Consider the following 19416-nt stretch of genomic DNA (forward strand, 5'->3'; position numbering starts at 1 on the left):
AAGCCGTGGCTGAAGAGACAGAGTTTGTTGCGCAGCTACTAAGGAAGTGGCTGGACACCGGAACGCCACGGCTCATCGATAAAGCTTGGCAGATCGATATCGCACAGGTTATGGAAGGTCAGCCAACGCTCGTAAAGCAGTCGGTGTGAGCTCCAGGAATGTCTTTGAAGTCAGCGTTCTGAGGCTGAGGAGCCGAACGGGAGCTGACTGGATGCCAGGGAGCAAGAATGATTAATTGCCTGCTTCTAAGAGGCAATGAGAGCTGCTGATACAGAGAGCTGGCTGGAGCTGAGAAGCAGCTGGAGCTAAAAGCAGCTGGAATCGTTACTCCAAGCAAGGGAGAGCCAGAAGCAGCTGGTACTGAGTACGGAGTAAGTACAGCTGTGGGGCTGCGTGGGCTGAAGATAGCCAGCAGAGAATGCAACTTGAGCTAGATATGCTCAGAGCATGCGTTGATGAATCGCTGAAGCCTCATCTGGAGGGCGTTGAATCGGCCCATGCCGCCTGGCAGGCGCTGAGGAGTGTGTGTGAAAGCTCAGCGGGAGTCAGGCCAGAGGGGGCTGGAAGAAGCCCAGGGGGGGCTGAAGAATGCCCAGAAAGCCCAATGGGGGCTGGGACAGTGTTGGAGAGCTGTTGTAATGCTTCTACACGTCTGTGTGATGGACTGGGTCCTGGAGAGGCTGGACTGGCAGGCCCTGTTCCCGATGTCTTGGCCTCTAGGAGCGCTAGTGAGCAGATCGGGGGGGGGGGCGAAGAGTTCCAAAGGCAAGTTTAAACAACTTTCCACTTGTGCTGAAGCGAAGAGCAGCTTCAGGGGGGGCCAGGCTGGTGGGAGGCGCCGTTCCAGAAGGAGGAAGGCCAGGCCAGCTGGCAGCAGCCCCGGGCAGTGTTTTTCCACTGGAGTTCAACATCTGCGTGGCAGTTGCCCCCACCGGAACACACAGGCGCAGCAGGATGTTGTCAAGGACACTTCTCATGGGAACCAGGCGGGTTTCCATGGCAACAGGCCTGGGAAGACAGGCAAGCGTGCAGGTGGCCATGGGAAGCAGCAGGAAGAGTCTTATCATGTCTCTGCGAGCATGGCATTGTTCGAAGACGGCCGAGTGGAAAATTTCGAGCTCAGCCTTGTTATTGACTCTGCAGCTAACCGCAACATGGTTCCAGAGACCCCTGCAGTCGAGATGTGGAATTGCACGGCAGTTTCAAAGGGACAAACTGTAAAGTTCGCAAATGGACAGAGATCTAAAATTGATAAGTGTACTAATGTATATCTTTCTGTTTTGCAGGAGACGGTGGATTTTTGTGTTGTTCCAGGGGTTCATCACTGTTTGTTATCTGTGCCTTATTTGTTAAGTAAGGGGTTCAAAGTTTGTTTTGAAAATGATGTTTGCGCAATCTCCAGAGGGGGGAGGTTACTGGCCAAAGTGCGGAAGGGACAGAATGATCTTTTCGTTCTTAAAACGTCTCTTGGGAGTGAGGGGAAGGTTGAGAAAGCACAGGCGTTGCGTGCTACAGTTCCCAACCAGCGTACTACAGTTCCCGCTCATGCCACATGTGCATGTGCATGGCATCAGAGAACGATTCACAATCCTTTAGAGGATTTGCAGGTGTTACCTGAGGTTGTTGCAGGTTGCAAAATTAAAGATTGTGGAAGTGCCATTAATTGTGACACTTGCAAGCAGGCAAAGGTGAGAGGGTGCAGTTACCCAAAGGTGGAACGGGTTGCCACCAAACCTTTTGAGCTGGTACACATAGATCTGTCCAATTCTGTCAGGGAACAGAGTCTAGGGGGGCCAGGTATCTGCTGACTTTTCTGGATGATTTTTCGCAGAATTCCTGGACTCATGGTCTCAGATCCAAGGAGGATGCAGCACAGCTGATCAGGAGCTGGATTGAGGGAGTAGAACTAAGGTTCTCCACCAGAGTGCAAGCGGTCATCAGTGACAGAAATGCTAAGTACACTGGTTCTGCTTTGCAGAAGTTCTTTCACAAGAAAGGGATACGTCACACAGTTACTTCACCCAATCAGAGGGGGGTGGCAGAGCTGAGGAGTGGAGCTCTGGTTCAGGCAGCACAGGTGATGCTTACAGAGTCTGAGTTACCTCCACAGTTTTGGCTGGAGGCGGCTAGAGCTGCATGCTTCACCTGGAATAGGACCTACAATTCGCTGGTAGGTGACACTCCGTTTTCTCTGTTGAATGGCCGAAAACCCCAGGTTCACTTTCTGCGCAGGTTTGGTTCATCTGCGATTATCCCTGTGCCTGAGGCTTTGCGAGGGCCAGATGGAGCCAAGTTCCAGAAAATGATCTTCTGTGGGTATGAGCCAGAAGCCCGTGCATGGCGGTTTGCTTACCCTTCAGGTGATCAGAGTAAGGTGCTGATCAGTAAACACGCTGAGTTCTGTGAGGAGGATGTAAAGTCAAAGTCTCCTGTCAGGCATGATGTTCTATCAGAATGTCTCTCTGATCCAGAAGACAGTTCTGATGAGGCGGAAGAAGAGGCTGAGGCTGCTGATGACGACCAGGTCACTGACCAGGGTCAAGAGCAGGATGTCGCATCTCCACAAGTTGTTAAGAGAGTGCCCAAAAGTGAGCCTAGTTCTCCTGTGAGCGTGATGGAGAGGATTCGAAGACGCTTTAAGTCAGAAGGAGAATCCCATGATGCAGAGGACACACCTGCTGATCAAAGTGAGTCAGAGGAAACACCTGAGTTTGTGCCTAGGCGAAGCAGTCGCACAACAAAGGGTATTCCACCAGAGAGGTACCAGGCCACAGGTGCGTGGGTAAGTTTCGCACAGTGCGATTCTGAGAGTTGTGAGGTGATTCCACAAATGCCAAACAGGTTTGCCAAGGGAGGGCACAAAGCATTGGGGAAGGAATTGATCTCACAGAGTTTCGCTGAGGATGTTCCACAGGTGCAGTCGGAATCCAACGCAAGGGGGGGTGTGAGTGTTCAGAACTTAAATGGTTAAGGGTTCTGAGTGTGCGTCACATTCCGACGTAAGCTTTTAGAAGCTAAGGAGGAGGAGCTTTTTCCCTGTACTTTCACTTCTCTCTGTGTATCTGTGAGAGAGAGACATGGCTGAAAGAAGCCCCGGTCTATGTTGGTGAAATGTTTTAATAAAGAGCTGTAAATAGACGAACCTGTCTGTGTATGCTTGCATGGAGAAAAGGACTGCTTTACACCGCTGTAAGCTGCTCTGCTAAGCCGTGGCTGAAGAGACAGAGTTTGTTGCGCAGCTACTAAGGAAGTGGCTGGACACCGGAACGCCACGGCTCATCGATAAAGCTTGGCAGATCGATATCGCACACTCTTAACCTATCCATTTCCAGTGAAACAACTCCATTCATGTCTCCCATTATTATAATTTTTTGATCCATGTATTCAAATAATTTTTCCTCCAATAATCTGTAAAAATCAGTCTTATTTCCATTTGGTGCGTAGATCCCGACAATTATCAATTTTTCACCTTGCCAATTGATTTGAACAGCTATAATTCTCCCTTCTTCATCTTTGAAAAGTTGGTGGGATTCAATTTTATTTTTGATGTATAAAACAACACCCCTTTTTTCCCCTTTATCCGAAGATATAAATTCGTTCCCTAATCTTTTATTAATCAGAATTTTCCTGTGTCTCTTTGCCACATGGGTTTCTTGTAAGCATATGATGTCTAATTTCTTCTTTTTCAAAAATTGTTCAATTTTATTTCGTTTCTTCTTATCATTCATCCCATTAATGTTCCAATTCCATAATTTTAACGCCATTCTTCTTCCAAATTAAATAAATTTAGTTTATTACTTTACAATCTGTCTACCTCTTCTTCCTCTTCCTCTTCCTCTTCTTCTTCTTCCGATTTTTTTCCATTTTGTTCCTCTTCTTCTCCTGATTCTGACGCTCCTCCCTCTGCTCCCTTGCTCTCTTTCTCTCCCGCTTGTAATTCTTTGTATCTTCTCGTAAATTTCCCTATTTCCTCAGGGCTTGTCAGTCTTCTTTTCACACCTTTGTAGAAAAACGAGACTCCTTCCGGGAATTCCCATCTGAAATCAATCTTATTTTTCTTAAGAGTTTGCACCAGTGGTTTGTAGGCTTCTCTTCGTTTCAGCAGCCTTATTGGTATATCTTTAAAAATGATTATGTAATTCCCATCTATATATAGTCTTTTCTCTCTATTTCTTTGTAGAATCAAATTTCTCATCTCTCTATCTTTAAATGTGATCAAACAGTCTCCTGGAAATTTCTTTGTTTTACTTGTCCTTATTTTCATTCTGAATGCGTTTTGTACTGTTTTTGCGACTTCTTCCTCTTCTAGCTCCAACCACTGTGTAATTTCCTTTATTAACTTCTCTCTTATATTTTCATTTTGTGTTTCCGGAACTTGTCTCAGTCTCAAATTTACTTCCCTCTGTCTCAGTTCATTCATAGCAATAGAGTCTTTTATTTCTTCTTGTGCTTTGTTTAAATCTACCATCTCACTCTTCATCTTTTCCTCCTCGCGTTTCATCTCCTTCATTTCCTGCTTTGTTCTTTTTAACCCCTCATCCACTCTTTTTGATACCTCTTTGATCTGTCCTTTCAGTTCGCTAACTGTCTCAATTTTTCCAATTTTGCTATCAACTTGTTCTAATTTTGCCTCCAAATTTTTCTCACTTTGTTTTATTTCTGCAAACATTTTCAAAATTTCCGTTCTAAACTCTGTTTCCTGCTTTGAAGCTCTCCTTTCTGTAGGTGTCCCCCCCTGCCCCTTTTTTCTGTAAATGTGACATTTTTTTAGGTATCAGAATAACATATAATATCTGAACAAACCAATTATTGATTAACAAAATACAAGATGAACACCCAAATGTAGTCCTAGACTATTAATCCAAGATTTTTGGGGCAGTATTGTAAGGTTGATGTAAGAACCAGCTTTATAACCGGAGACGCTTCCACGGCAGAAAATTATAAAAATCCAATTATCTATAAGTTATTTATCTTCTTGCCTCCACTCGGGCTAATCCACAACAGACCAGAGAGGTAATTCAGTTGTAATCCAATTGTAATCCAATTGTAATCCAATTTAAGGTCTCAATTGTAATCCAAGAGATGCAGGGGATCCAAACAAAATCCCAAATTAGTAATAAAAAAAAGGTCCAACCCAGAACCCTTTGGAAATAGGGAAACCGAAATATGTCCAGGAGAGGAGGTCAAAGGAAGCAAAATTCCTCAAGTCCTAGATTATACCATCAACAATAGAAAATTCTGAAAAACAACTTGTATTATTTCAGTCCATCCACTAGGGGAACAAATCTTCACGTAAAGTTTATGCAAGAATTATCACACAGTCCTCTCTTTTTAAATTTACTTTTTCCAATTCTCTGAGTCCAAAAAAGAGAAAAACAGAGGGCAAAGTGAAAAATATATCCAAAACCCCCCCAAAAAGACACTAAAATAATTCTTCTTTCTCTGCCGAAGTCCCTTGTATAATCCAATAAGATGGCGCCGGTGGCCCTTCTTTCACGTAGCAGTTCTCACAGAAAAAAAAACAGGGAATAAATCTGAGTCACTACATCCTCAGTTACATCTAAGACTTCACTTTATCTCACCGCCCTCCTCTGTTCCCCCTAAGATTTCCCTTCTTTCCTTCTTGTATATAAGTTATTTTTATCCTTTAACTTTGTTTGAAACAGTTTCAAATAGTTAGGGAGAAACGGAAACAATAGCCGCTAGCGGCAACTCACTTTCACTTTCTTGCTCTGCATACAGTCCTGTGTCTTTGTTGACTCCAAACGATCGCTGAACTCGTAATCTTTTCCTTATTAATTCGAGACTTCCCTTTTGTTATCCAGCCAAATTTTACCAAATTATATATTGCAAGTCTGAATTTCTTAGTTTTGAGAGCGGAGCGCTGTTCCCCACAGGCTCGGGGCTTTGCTATTCAACAGCAGCAATGGCTTCCCGATAGCCAGCAATCCCGTTCCGCCGCACTCTTCACCTCTTTTTCAGAGACTACCTGGCGGCCGGACAGGCTGCTTGTCGGCACCGCCGGGAACCTGGATCTCTGGACACCCACCAGAGGTTGTAGCGGAGGCTTTTTTCGCCCCAAAAGCCTCCCTTTAAGGCCGAAATAGCTAGGGTTTCCCTCCCGGGAAAATCCCTCGCCTGCGTCGGGCACGCGCTCCACCGGAAGTGTAAATAACATATTTTTTAACCTTATTTCCCTTTAAGACTAAATTACTTATCTATTCTTAACTTCTTCTAACATTTCTACTAAATCCATATAATAACATTCCACGATTTTTCTAACAGTCATTAATTTTACAAAATTTCTAAATATAAGCTTTAACTTCCCAATCTTCCTCCACCCTCTCCTCTCCCTGGTTTCGGATTCTGCCAGTCCTTTCCGTCAGATCCATATAGTCCATCAACCTGGAGATCTTATGTCTGAGGCTCCTAATTCTTTTCCAAGTCCCTTCTGCGGATCTTCTTCATATTCTTTGATGCTCAGGAGCAAATCTCGGGGAAACTCCAACCAAACAGAACTTTTATTTATTCTGAACAGCTCAGCCAAGTTTCCATACTTGAAACTAAGGTCCATAGGGTATTTCAGGATGTATTTCAGGATTCCTCCAAGTCCATAGGCCCCCACAGCTTCAAGCTCCTCCAGGCCCAAACCCATGTCCCAGATGTCAGTTAGTCCCTGGATAAAAGGGTCTTTCCAACTTTCGTTCTTCAGTCCAAGCCAGGGTCCAATCCTCAAGATCTGGTTTTTGCTAAAATCAATCATGCAAGGCCTCCATTTATAATCCTTGATTTGCCTCTGTAGAACTAAGGATCCTTCTTGAGCTACTTTAAGTTTCACAACGGCATCTTTCTCCTTTTCCTCCACCATTTGTCCTGCCAAGGTATATTCCTGTACCAAGTCCTGAGTTATTTCTATATTGTTGCTTGCTTTTTGATTCAAGTTGGTCACTTTCTGTTCCCGGCTGTCAATTTTGAAGATCATGTCATCTGCCTTTTTATGCAGCTGTTCAAGTGAATGGTTTATTTTGAATAATACGGTCACAATAACTTCTCCTATCAGCATTTTGAATAGTCCAAGGTCAATCTCTGATTCTCAGAAACTTTATCTTGCAGCTGGAGCTTACCCTGTTACACTCCTGTAACAGTTTCACATGCTCCCTCTAGAGGGAAGCAGTTTCAAATTGTATCAGTTCTTTCAGGCACAGAAACAGTTTCGATTTTCAGTTATTTTTTCCTCCCTTTAATAAACTCAGAAGAGATCAATGGAAACAGTATCTTTCGAATTTTAAGTAACTGTCAAATCCGTTCTGTCAGTGAACCTTCCCCAAACGTCATCAGGCAGACCGTTCCCAGGTTCAGAGCAGTGGTAGTTTACTTTTCACTCTCTCCTGCAGGTTCTCCCTAGCTCCATGACTTCCCCCCTCTTCTCCTGCTTCCAAGGGGGGTTTGATATTTTTAACCAGTGGAATTTTAATCCTTTGTCAAAAACTTTCAAAGACTTTAGTTTGTAACGTCTTTGCTTCAGACTATTTACAAAAGCGGAAGGCGGACTTCCTGTTTAGAGCCTTCCCGCTACGTTGCCAAATTAAGATATTTGAGGATCCAAATTTTCCAATCTACTCACGGGTAGTTGTTTAAAGTCCAATTGTCGACAGGAAAAAGTCAGCGCTCTCCGGCAGCAGCAATGCGGCTTCACTCCGTGAAAGAAGCAGTCGATTCAAAGCACCGCACCACTCACCCCACGTCGCTCCGGATCCCCTAAACAGGGTTTCCCCGCGAGTAGGGGAGGCGCAAGAGGTGCCAGCCGAATCCCAAGTTCACAGGCTTCTCCCGCCTGTGATTTCTATGGGTCTCCGCCTTCGCCGTGGCGGTCAGACCCTGCTTTTCACGGAGCAAGTTCCTCCCAATCGGAGGAGCTCCGCCATTGCTGGAGGCGCCAACCCGGAAGTCTGATCAAAGACCACTTTCAGAGTTGGTTGCATTATCGACAACTACATGAAACATATAAAGAAGACAGTAAGAAAGGATTTAGTTATACTAGATCTAGGTTTCAAACGGAAGTGATTGAAGGGAAAGTGAAACTACTGAAGGCCGCATATAGCATATTATTAGAATGGGAGACGAAAAATGAAGAGGTACAATCAGTTATGATTAAATGGGCACAAGATGTAGGTCACAACATTATGATGGGAGAATGGGTTAAATTATGGAAAACTGACTTAAAATTTACAGATAGTTCCCTATTGAAGGAGAATTACATGAAGATGATGTACAGATGATACACAACACCAGTGCAGTTAGGGAGAATGTACAAAACTAGTTCAAATATATGTTGGAAGTGTAAGGAAAAGGAGGGAACATTTTATCATATGTGGTGGGATTGTAAAGTAATTTAAAAAATTTGGGAAATGATATACAATGAATTGAAGAAAATGTTCCATTTAACATTTGTTTAAAAAACCTGAGGCTTTTTTGTTGGGGATTGTAGGGAAAGATCTGCCAAAAAAGTTGAAAAACATTTTCATGTATGTGACAACGGCCGCGAGAGTTCTGGTACCACAAGGATGGAAGACTGAAGAAACCCCAACTAAAGAATCATGGCAAGAAAAATTGATGGATTATGCAGAACTGGCAAAATTGACATATAGGTTACAGGACAAGGATAGCTGTGACTTTAAGGATGAATGGGAACCTTTTACAAAGTATTTGAAGACGCAACAAAGCGAACTGGACTTCTTGGCAGGTTTTGAATAAACATTCACATTATTTTTTTACTGATAATAATCAGCTAAACAGTTTGAAGATCTACACAATTCTGTAACATGCAGAAAATAGCGTTATTGGAGAAACCAAAGACTGGAACTGAGGGAAGTTGGGGTGGGGGGGAGGGGGAAAAATGGGGGGGAACAAGGATGATATGTTTTTGGAAAATATGTTTTGTTATAACTTTGAATAAATAAATTTTAAAAAAAAGAATTAGAAAGCCCTGGGACAACAAAACACTCGGACACAGTGCCTTTAAAGCACGGACCTGGGCCTAGGAAGCATGGGGCACCAGGTACCTGTGGCTGAGCCTTGAGAGACTGCTGTCCAAGGTGCTGAAGGGATTGAATACAAAGATGCAACTGTTAGCATGTCAAGGGGCATGATGGTGCTTTGAACGCATAAAGCAGATGCGGCCTAACTTGCACAGTTGCAGAATGAACTGAACTGAGCTGGAAGAAGCAGGACTACATGTGATGTAGAACGCTATACAGCAAATGGCTCGGGGTGGCCCACTGGGAGAGGCACATGATGCAAAAAGCGGCAGTTTCAACCCATTCATGGGAAAGAGAGCTCTGAAATCCTGGAGAGCAGCTGCTGGCTGTGGCAGACCATACAGAACTAGATGGCCCAGTGGTCTCACCGGCTTTTCAAGCCAGAACACAGCTTCAGCGCCCCCAGGACAAACCAATTTTTAATCCCCCAAACTCTTACTAATCAGAGTTTCCTTTTTAAAGCGACAGTAGTTCAAAGCATTGCCTAGGGGCTTTTCAATGTTCAAAGGCACTTTGGATGCCTTGACTTGCAATCCTTACAACAACCCTGCAGAACAGTTCAGTGTTATCTCGAGTTGCAGAATAGCGAGGCGCGATGCCGAGGTGGACGCAGGGTGGCCCACCTAAGGAGTTCATGGTAGGGGGACCAAACGAAGCCAAACTCCGTCTTTTGCAGCCCACTGCTGCATATTGTAATAAACAAAAATCTGTCCTTATTCCCTTATGGGGAACACAAGAGCCCTTCTAGAGTCCTTTGTAGGTTCTCCATCGGTCGGAGAAGATAACTGAGGCCAAGCAGAGAAGATTGAGAAGCAAAGCAGCTAGTAAGCCTGATCTTTATTGAACTGTTGCAACAGGGTGCTCCCCCCACACGCAGGAGAAGGAGGAGGACCCACAACAAAGATGTGCCTGCCCTTATAGAGACATTTTAAATTGCCCGCCCTGGAGTCCAAGACCACCCCCCAGATACATCTCACCTACATCACAGAAAGGGCGGTCTACAACAGACATTTGAGTGCGTTGTTTACCTCCTGTCTGGCAGGTTACCTGTTAGTGCTCACTTGATTGGGTACCCTGGGGAGCCTGGCCAGTCTTTTGTAATGACAAAGACTTAGTTCCTGAGCCAGGTCAGAGGCTCAGCCTATGTAGGAGTGCAAATATCCAGAGATGTAGTGATCAGATGGGATTACTATGAGGAATTATAAAAGACCCTGATGCTGGGAAAGATGGAGGGCACAAGGAGAAGGGGACGACAGAGGACAAGATGGTGGGACAGTGTTCTCGAAGCTACCAACATGAGTTTGACCAAACTGCGGGAGGCAGTGGAAGACAGGAGTGCCTGGCGTGCTCTGGTCCAGGGGGTCACGCAGAGTCAGACACGACTAAACAACAACAACAAAGCTCTCCATTCCTTTTCTGCACCAAACTTGATTATCGGAGGACAGGAAAATACTAGCAAAAGAAAAGGGGGGGGGGGAAGCTGACCTTGTCTTGTGTTTCTTTCCTGGAATAAGAAAAAAATGAAGAGACACGAGAATTCTAAGGTGCCAGAACAAGCTTTGCTGGCTACTGGTAGTAAACAAACCAGAAGAGACAGAAGATGACCGACTTTCCATTGAAGAAGCCTTGACCCGTTTGAATAAAGGTAAGAAGAAAGATAGGGTTCAGTGATTATGCCCCAATCCAGCAGAGAAGAACAAGACATGTAAATCAGCTCCAGTACGTTTGTCTCTTGCTGGATCACGAACTGGGAATAAAGCTGGTGCATATCGGAGTGTTAGTACTGAACTGCATTGTTTCCAATATGATGTGCATCTGAATGGGTACTCCTCTTCATCTTTTAGCTCATCAAGCCATACTTTAAAATGGTGTTTACATGTGACTAGGGTTGGGTAAGGTCCTTACTGTCAGGATGTTAATACTTGGATGCTCAGTTGAGGCTTATCCCCTTCTCTTCAGCTGTTTAAGGACTGCCCCTCTTTCTGATTTACTGCCGCTGAACATTGTGCCATCTGCAGATTTCAACATGCTTCTATTTAACCTGACCCAAACCATTGGTTGGCTTTCATTGAGTTCTGTGGACACAGTTAAAAAAGCTGCCATCTGGTTTCTCTCTGGATGTTCGGATTGTTGAACACAGATTTGCTCTCCACCGTAACCATGTCTCTCAGCATACCACTTTATTTCCCCCCCAGATAGGTGGCTACTATTCACTTGTAGGAAGATGTGCTTATTTAGATTACAACATTACAGCGGGAGCAAAAGCCACCTTTCTTCTCTCAAGAGGGTTAGTCGAGTTTCTGTTGTTACGAAAAAATCCAGGTGGGAGGCTGCTCAGAGCCCGTGGGTCCCTGCGGAACAAAAAAGGAGTCCAGCCACCAACCAGAGCAAATAGCGGAGACCAAAGTTTATCGCGCAACAGGTTCAGAGAGGAATTGAACCCCGAGAACGGGGTGACAAGGACTTTTAAAAGTTCCTATCTTATCCCAGCAGACAGTTCGCTAAACATCACCACTCCATCAGAAAGGGGGAGGGTTATACATGGTTAACATAGGAGGAATGTGTTGGGGTAACATGCAAATACAGGATATGTCTCGGGAAATCCGCTCCACTTCCCAGTGGGGAGGAGTTGTGGTGGACCACCTGGCCACCCACTCCCCACTAGGGGCGGGGGACTCTGTCCCCCGTTGCCTATGGGATCCTGGCCACATCAGAACCCGGCCAGCCAACCCCCAGAGAACTTCCTCTTTGGCTCACTTCCTCAATTACCTGCCCTCCCTCCCTATTTTGCAGGTTAGGCAATGGGCTTGCTATGGACTTTGGTTGGTCGCCTTGGTTGTCCGAGGGGCCTGGTAGGAATTTTACGACTTGGCAAATTGGCACTGGCCACTTGGTTTTCGCCTACCTCGTAGCAATCGTCACAACTTTGTTAGGGTTGCGGTTAGGCATTGTTTGACCTTGTGGGGGGGGAGGGGAGGTGTGGCCATCACCTGCCCCCCATGCTTAAGGGTATTCCGTTAAAGGAATCCGGGGGTGTTGATCTAGTCTGAAGCCCAGCTGGGGGGCTAAGGCCTTGACATGACCCCGAGGGAACACCAGGGGGAGCTTGAGTTGGTTCGCATCGACAGGGCTCCCCCTACAAGGTGGCTTACCCTTACTGGGACTTTCTGCACAATGGGCAGGAGTCAGATATAGTCAGGTCCAATCAATGCCTAAGCCAATACCGCTCACATTCTTTAATTTCAATAAAGTTGTGGCCAAAATTTGCCCAATAACATAAACCTAATATCCGTGTCCTTGTGTGAGTCATTTCCAACGAGGGGGGTGGCTGCGGGGTCTCGACACCCAAGTACATTCTAAGCACCTACTGGAAGAGGACAATAGAACTTTGGTTTGCATAGTCTGCTGCCTGGGTAAGTCCGGAGGAGAGCTTTTGCCCAGCGATTGTCACCTATGGGTAAAGTACCTTCCTGTGAGTAGGTGACCTCCCGCTTGGGGAATTCTGGCGGGGACCGAGGGGTTCCCAAGTCCTTGGCCAATGAAGCAGACTGGCAGTGGAATGAAGAGAATCGGTGAAACCAGTGATTTTCTATGAATTTCCAAGTGTTTTTAGGCTTTTTTAATACAGACGGTTCTTTTCGGAAGTGTTACGGCAAAAATCTGGGTGCGAGGCTGCTCTGCCACCCAGCTCATCGGACTAAGTCCGTGGGTCCCTGCGGAGGAAAATGAGCTCAGCCGGAGACAGGAGCAAACTGCAGAAGATCCAAGTTTATTGCGCAACAGGTTCAAGGCGAGATTGAACAGCGAGAAAGGGGTGACATGAGTTTTTGAAACTCCCTCCATGTCCCAGAATACAGTGCAAAACACGTCATGAATACATTAAAGAGAGGTTTGGTTACACAGATTACATCATGAATATATTAAAGGGAGGTTGGGTTACACAGATTAACATATGGAGGAGGGAGGGGGGAATATGCAGAGCTGGAGATATGCACAGATAAACACTTCCTGGGGATGAGAAAACAATGGTCCCAAATATGCATAGTCTGCCACCTGACATTGTCTGGAGGAAAGGCTGATCAGAGCAATTTGAAAGGATTAGGGTCTTGACACCTTGCTTAAGGGACCATGCTGGACAGGGGAGGTGCGATGGAGTCCCAGAGCAACCGAGCAAACTGGCACGCTGATTTTCCATGAATTTTATAGATTTTAGTCCCTTTTGACATTGACAATTGGAAATAAATTGATATATTGTAGCGAAGAAGAAGGTGAAGAAGACATGCCCCCCCCTTCCGTAACAGTCCCCCATTCGGAGATAGATTTGCATTAAAGTTCTGTAAGAACTTGCAAATCTTTTCTCCGCACCCTAAATCTCGGTGAAGGTAGGCGTGCCGTGTGAGTGGGAATAGGCCCTAATGGAAAAGGAGGTTGGTTGAGCAGGGCAACAAAGGAGGGAGCAACACGGACCAATACAATGTATGTTTATGTTATATAGATATGCACTAAATAATAACTTTGTATCTATCGTACTAGATGTGTGGGTTTGTGCAAACCTGAAGGGGACTTGCAAATCATGCCTCTTAAGGCCATTTGCAAGTATAGTAGTGCAGCTGGATATAGGATATCGCATAAAAGGACACCTGTTGTATTTTGTTCAATAGTGGTCTGTGCTTTACATTTAGCAGGAAGGTCCACTACTGACTGAAAAAAAAAATGCAGTTTGCTTTGTCCCCCGCCATTTTTGTGTTCTCAGGTGTCAAGGTAGCTTTTCTGTGGTCTCACAGTAGTGGCAATCCCTGGTGAATCCACTTAGGGCTTTCATATTAACCATGTTGCCTGGCACTCACCACAGCTGCCACAGGTTTGGACACGTCCTGAGGGAAATGTCCTTGCCTTGGCTTCCTATGGGGTTTTATTATTGCTCTTGCAGTCATGGGAAGTTGCTCACTTGCACTTTAAGGACCAAAAGCTAATTGCAGCCTGGATACACTTGCCCAATTCAAACTGAGTCCAATTTGAATTTATCTTGCCCCATGGTTCTCAACTCTTCAAACCAATCTGTTAAAAGAAAACCATTCTTAAAAGGGCACTTGTCGAAATAAGTCAATTTAACTGTATAAGGGATCATTCCTGCTAAACCAAAGCATATCCACCTTCATGTATCTTAGAAGCTTCTCCTTGGTAAAGTGAGTTTTAGCACATTTTTTAAAATGGGTAGGGAAGTTGGCAGTAGTGCCAGGTGAAACAACGAAATATGGTAATAAATTTATCTAAGTCTAAACATTGGACTACATAATAGCCTGATCTGTTAAAGGTATAAAATGTATGAGGATCCTCCACTGGGGTGTAAGGAATAAGACATTAGACATAAAACACTTACACACAAAAATAGCCACAAAATAGCCCCCCCATTTGTGGAAATGACACACTGTCAGACACATTTCAACATTCCTACGTAATAACACATAATACAAAAAAAACTAATTAAATATCAGTTGCATATCTTGAGACAATTGGGATATTTTATATATGTATCTTGAGGTTCAAAAGTCAGAAAATGTCCTTGCAATTCAACTCCACCCCCCCTTGTCAGCCCCACTCCCCCGGCAGTCTATATCCTTTGAAAGAGATAGCTGTGGCCACTTTGAAACTTTGGTGTCTTCTGTTGTGGTGGCGAAGCTTTTCATTGGATCTGTAATAACACACTTGTAGAAGTGATATCCTGTAAGGGCAGGGTGGACTTAAAAGACACAGTTAAAATAATAATAACACACACACACACACACACACACACACACACACAATGACCTATGAGGAACCAAAATAAATAAATGCTAAGACACAGAATTTTAAGAAATCTGAAGTAACAATGAAAATAAAAGAGTGTTTCTTGATGTGACAACATCGGCTAGAATGTTAATAGCAAAATACTGGAAAATGACTTAATGGCAATTTAAAGTTGTGCAAGTACCTTGAACTAGCCAAAATGACAGAATTAATAAGAAATGCTCAGGCAAAAGGTAAACAAATACCATTCCACAAACAATGTTTGGTTATGCTTCGATTAATTTCATAGACATCATGGAAAACGGATTAAATAAATGGAAACAGATTATTTGTAACTTTAAAAGTGTCAAAGCCACGAAGAGATGGAAGTCACTAATACAGCAGGGATTTCACAGAACAGAAAGAAAGTTGTTGTGGGAGAAAAAAAAGGGACAAACACTTTGTTATCGGGGTTCACATATCCTGTTAAAAGGGAAAATTATTTCATGTGAGAAGCCTGTCAGGAAATGCTGTTCCTAAAATGCACACAGACAAAGTCTGTGATTTAAATCCCATTGAGGGGTGGAATTCTTTGATATTTACCTGTGAAAAGAATTTGGCATGTTAAGATTTCAAACTTGGGACACATTAAGGGTGATTTCTCTCAATGGTTCCAAGTTTTACATAAACCTTCCTCTCTCTCTCTCTCATTTCTTTTCCTATCCTTTTTTTTTTTTTTTTGCTGATCTAGTCTCTGTGCATGTGTGGAGTTCATGTCTCAGCAAACCTTTTATACTATTGAAATGTTGCATCTTTTGGCAAAATTAGAATTTGAATAAGGGAAGGGTAAGGAGTAGATTTTAAAAGAGGGTTAGATTTAAAACAAAAGAGAGAAACTCAGCAATTGAAGTATTCACCAACAAAAGCTAGCAATTTCAGCCCAAGCAAAGCGACTGCTTCCTTTATGTACAGGAAAGGGCTAATATCCCTCTGGCCATTCGTGGAACAATGCCGCGCCCTTATATATGGGAAAAAATGGCCAGAGAGTCAGAATTCATAGGATTTTTTAATTTTTTTTTTTAACATTCTAAGTTTTTCGGCCTTACCATTTGCAGACAAAAATTTTCCTGCCCCTTTATTTACAGGATTGGTCAAGGCCCATATGTATTTGTCTGATTTTCAAATAGTAGGCAAAATGATAAACAAAATGATAAACACTGTAATCACTCAAATGCTTGATATTACCAGTTGTGCTTCAAAACATCACAGCTTCACCTCTCACCTTTTTAAAACTAAAGAGCAAAGCTAGGCTGAATTTCAACTCCATCACCACACCAGAATTTAAGAATTACCCTGCAATGCTTGCGGACACATGTCCTTCCACACAGCCACAAATTGGGAGAGTTGAAAGGGACCCTGGGGTCATCTAGTCCAACCCTCCAAAATAAAGGGTTCACAGCAAGATTTCACAGCAAGATTTGTACTACACACACATACTTATGTACACAGGCACTACTGGGGAAGAGAGCACAATCAGTGCTCCTATCATGTACTAAGGAAGAGGAAAATAAAAATTCCCAACTTTATACAGAACCCTTTAGCAGATGTTGAGATTAGTTTGAGTTTACTTCCTTAGACGTGCAAGTTCCTTAGAGTGCAAGTTCCTAGACAAATGATCTTTAAAGAAAGATTGAAGTGAACATTTTCTTAAGATAGGGAGAGGATCTCTTATAAAGCATAGTTAAAACAGCCATAGATTTGATTTAAAGGGAATACAAAAGTGACAATTTTTCCTGAATTTGCAGAGGAATAGTAAGCCTAATCTGAATTTGCAGAGGAATAGTAAACCTAATCTATGCCCCCCCATTTGCAGTTTCCTTTAAAGGAAGCTTACTCGGAAGTAAATTTACCTGGCACAGAAGAAGAGAAAAAAAAATCCTGGAAGAGACAGAATGAAACAAGGGGGGGGGGGCATTTTCTAAGAAAAGAGGCCTGATATCAGGAGCCTTACAATAACTATTCTGTCCAACCAAATAAAAGTTAAAACTGGCCTCAGATATTTTCTTAGAAGGAAGACCATACTTTCATAGGCATGTGCTTCATGAAATAAATACACTGCATTTTAGCTTGAGAGAGCAGTTGTGCTCACCTACGCTTTTGCAGCAGAAACATCTAATTCACATTAGAAACATTCACATTCCAAAATAGACTGTAGACTCACGATCTGAAAAGTTGCGGCAAAGCAAGAGGTGGGGTAAACATTTGCACCCTTCATTCTCATTTTCTCTTATTTAGGACTGATAAGGTCCAGCATAGCTTCCTTAAATTTAAAATTTTGAAGCAAGCTTGCAGTTTAAACTATGTGCGCTTAAGAAAGGCAGTCTGTCAGAGACGGAAGGAACAGACAACACACATAACAGACAACATGTAAACACACATATTCTCATATATGTATTAACACACAACACACATAACAGACAACATGTAAACATATATACTCTCATCCTTTAGTTGGTTATTGCAAGGAGTTGGGCTGCTTCCTTTAGCTTCATTAAGTGAAATTAGTAGGAAGGTCCCACATGGTTTTAAGAGCCTCCTTGCCTCTTCAAACACCACCAGTTAACCAGCCGGCCAACGCAATTCGGGCTTGGCGGAGGCGGTGCTGGCGGGCCAGATTTCAGAGCAGAGGTCCTCTAATTTTGTTTCGATAATAATTTGTGGCCAGGAATCGTCTTCCAATACGTGATGACAAATTGGAGAGGAGAGTCAGGGTCCTTCTGAGACTGAGATGGCTTTCTAGAAGCCTTCTTCCCAGAGTGAGCCCGCTCGCGTTTGGAAGCCTGGGTACCCATTTTATGTTTTACGCGTGTCTAGACAGAAAGAGGGAAGAGAAAGGGCGGTAAGGATTGGTATATCTAGGAGATTGATATACTTAATACGGGATTTATAGTAAAGAGGGGTCTTTAGTCGCTTGGCAACTTCCTTAGAGGGTTTTTAAAGAGCTCTAGCTATCCGGTATTCCTTCCTATTTCCTTAGTCAATAACCTGGGGTCCTTTTCCACTCTGCCGATCCCGCCCAATTCCTCATGGGCTATCCCTCCTGGCAACCTCCTACCTATTGTCAATCTCAGGAAAAGGGGCCCTACTGAACGCCCGCGCCGTGCGGTGCCAGATCGGGTGATCCCTGGATAGAGTTTCGAACCGAAAATCCCCCTTGCTTTTGGAAGCGGGCTCACGCACGATACACGTGTTACGTGGCACCGACCAGTGCGGCTGGGATTGGATAGAAAGCCAGACCCCTTCCTGCCCCCTCGGTGAGGACGCTCGGGAAGTTCGGAAGAAGAATTCCAACCCCTTGCTTTCAACTGGGACGTCCGTTGCGGAGAGTCGGCTGTTTTTCAAGTCGGGTCTCTCCGTCTTACTTTCGGACTCCCAATTGGTGCGGCTGGCTGGAGAGGTTTTAGAGAAAGAGATAGAGCTCAGAACCCCCCTTTCGGGTCGAGCAGCAGTCCACGGTCTCTCTCACCAACTGGACCAAGAGACAGGCGAGAAGGAGCGATAGAGAGGAGGGCAGAGAATTCAGTTGCCAGGAGATTTCCACCCCTTTCCCACCAGTGCACTGGATTTTCCTTTTCCTTATACTCACGTATCTTCTATGATGATCCCGGGATTGATGAATAAGCCAGCTGGATCCCTCTTTGCTCCCCGGCTGAACTCCTGGGGCTTTCGATTACCGCCCGGAAGATGGCCGGGGGTCCAAAGGATCTTCCCAGGCAAAATGGCCTGGTGCCGGCTGAAGATTTCGGGGGCCCCGGTCAGCAACGCGGGAGAACCGCATGCCCCACGTTGGGCGCCAACTGTTACGGCAAAAATCTGGGTGCGAGGCTGCTCTGCCACCCAGCTCATCGGACTAAGTCCGTGGGTCCCTGCGGAGGAAAATGAGCTTGACCGGAGACAGGAGCAAACTGCAGAAGATCCAAGTTTATTGCGCAACAGGTTCAAGGCGAGATTGAACAGCGAGAAAGGGGTGACATGAGTTTTTGAAACTCCCTCCATGTCCCAGAATACAGTGCAAAACACGTCATGAATACATTAAAGAGAGGTTTGGTTACACAGATTACATCATGAATATATTAAAGGGAGGTTGGGTTACACAGATTAACATATGGAGGAGGGAGGGGGGAATATGCAGAGCTGGAGATATGCACAGATAAACACTTCCTGGGGATGAGAAAACAATGGTCCAAAATATGCATAGTCTGCCACCTGACATTGTCTGGAGGAAAGGCTGATCAGAGCAATTTGAAAGGATTAGGGTCTTGACACCTTGCTTGAGGGACCATGCTGGACAGGGGAGGTGCGATGGAGTCCCAGAGCAACCGAGCAAACTGGCACGCTGATTTTCCATGAATTTTATAGATTTTAGTCCCTTTTGACATTGACAATTGGAAATAAATTGATATATTGTAGCGAAGAAGAAGGTGAAGAAGACATGCCCCCCCCTTCCGTAACAGTAGTGACCTGGCCTGACATTGCTACAATTTATCTAGCTGGACCATAAAGAAGGCTGATCGCCGAAGAATGGATGCTTTTGAATTCTGGTGCTGGAGGA

At 44.4% G+C, this 19416-nt stretch overlaps 1 protein-coding gene and 1 long non-coding RNA gene across 2 annotated transcripts in view; both read right to left on the reverse strand.

Moving 5' to 3' along the window:
• LOC309361272 (inositol polyphosphate 5-phosphatase OCRL-like) overlaps window positions 1-19416 on the reverse strand; it is a gene marked incomplete at both ends in the record, with an annotated part of 518559 nt that overhangs the window by 396082 nt on the left and 103061 nt on the right.
• On the reverse strand, window positions 15551-16719 carry LOC309361176. The gene is made up of 2 exons (XR_014164368.1): window positions 16653-16719; window positions 15551-16622 (listed from the first exon to the last, which is right to left on the reverse strand). It is a non-coding gene; the product is annotated as an uncharacterized lncRNA (long non-coding RNA).

This window comes from Podarcis melisellensis (genome assembly GCF_964234715.1).
Source record: "Podarcis melisellensis genome assembly, chromosome: W".
Classification (NCBI taxonomy): Eukaryota; Metazoa; Chordata; class Lepidosauria; order Squamata; family Lacertidae; genus Podarcis; species Podarcis melisellensis.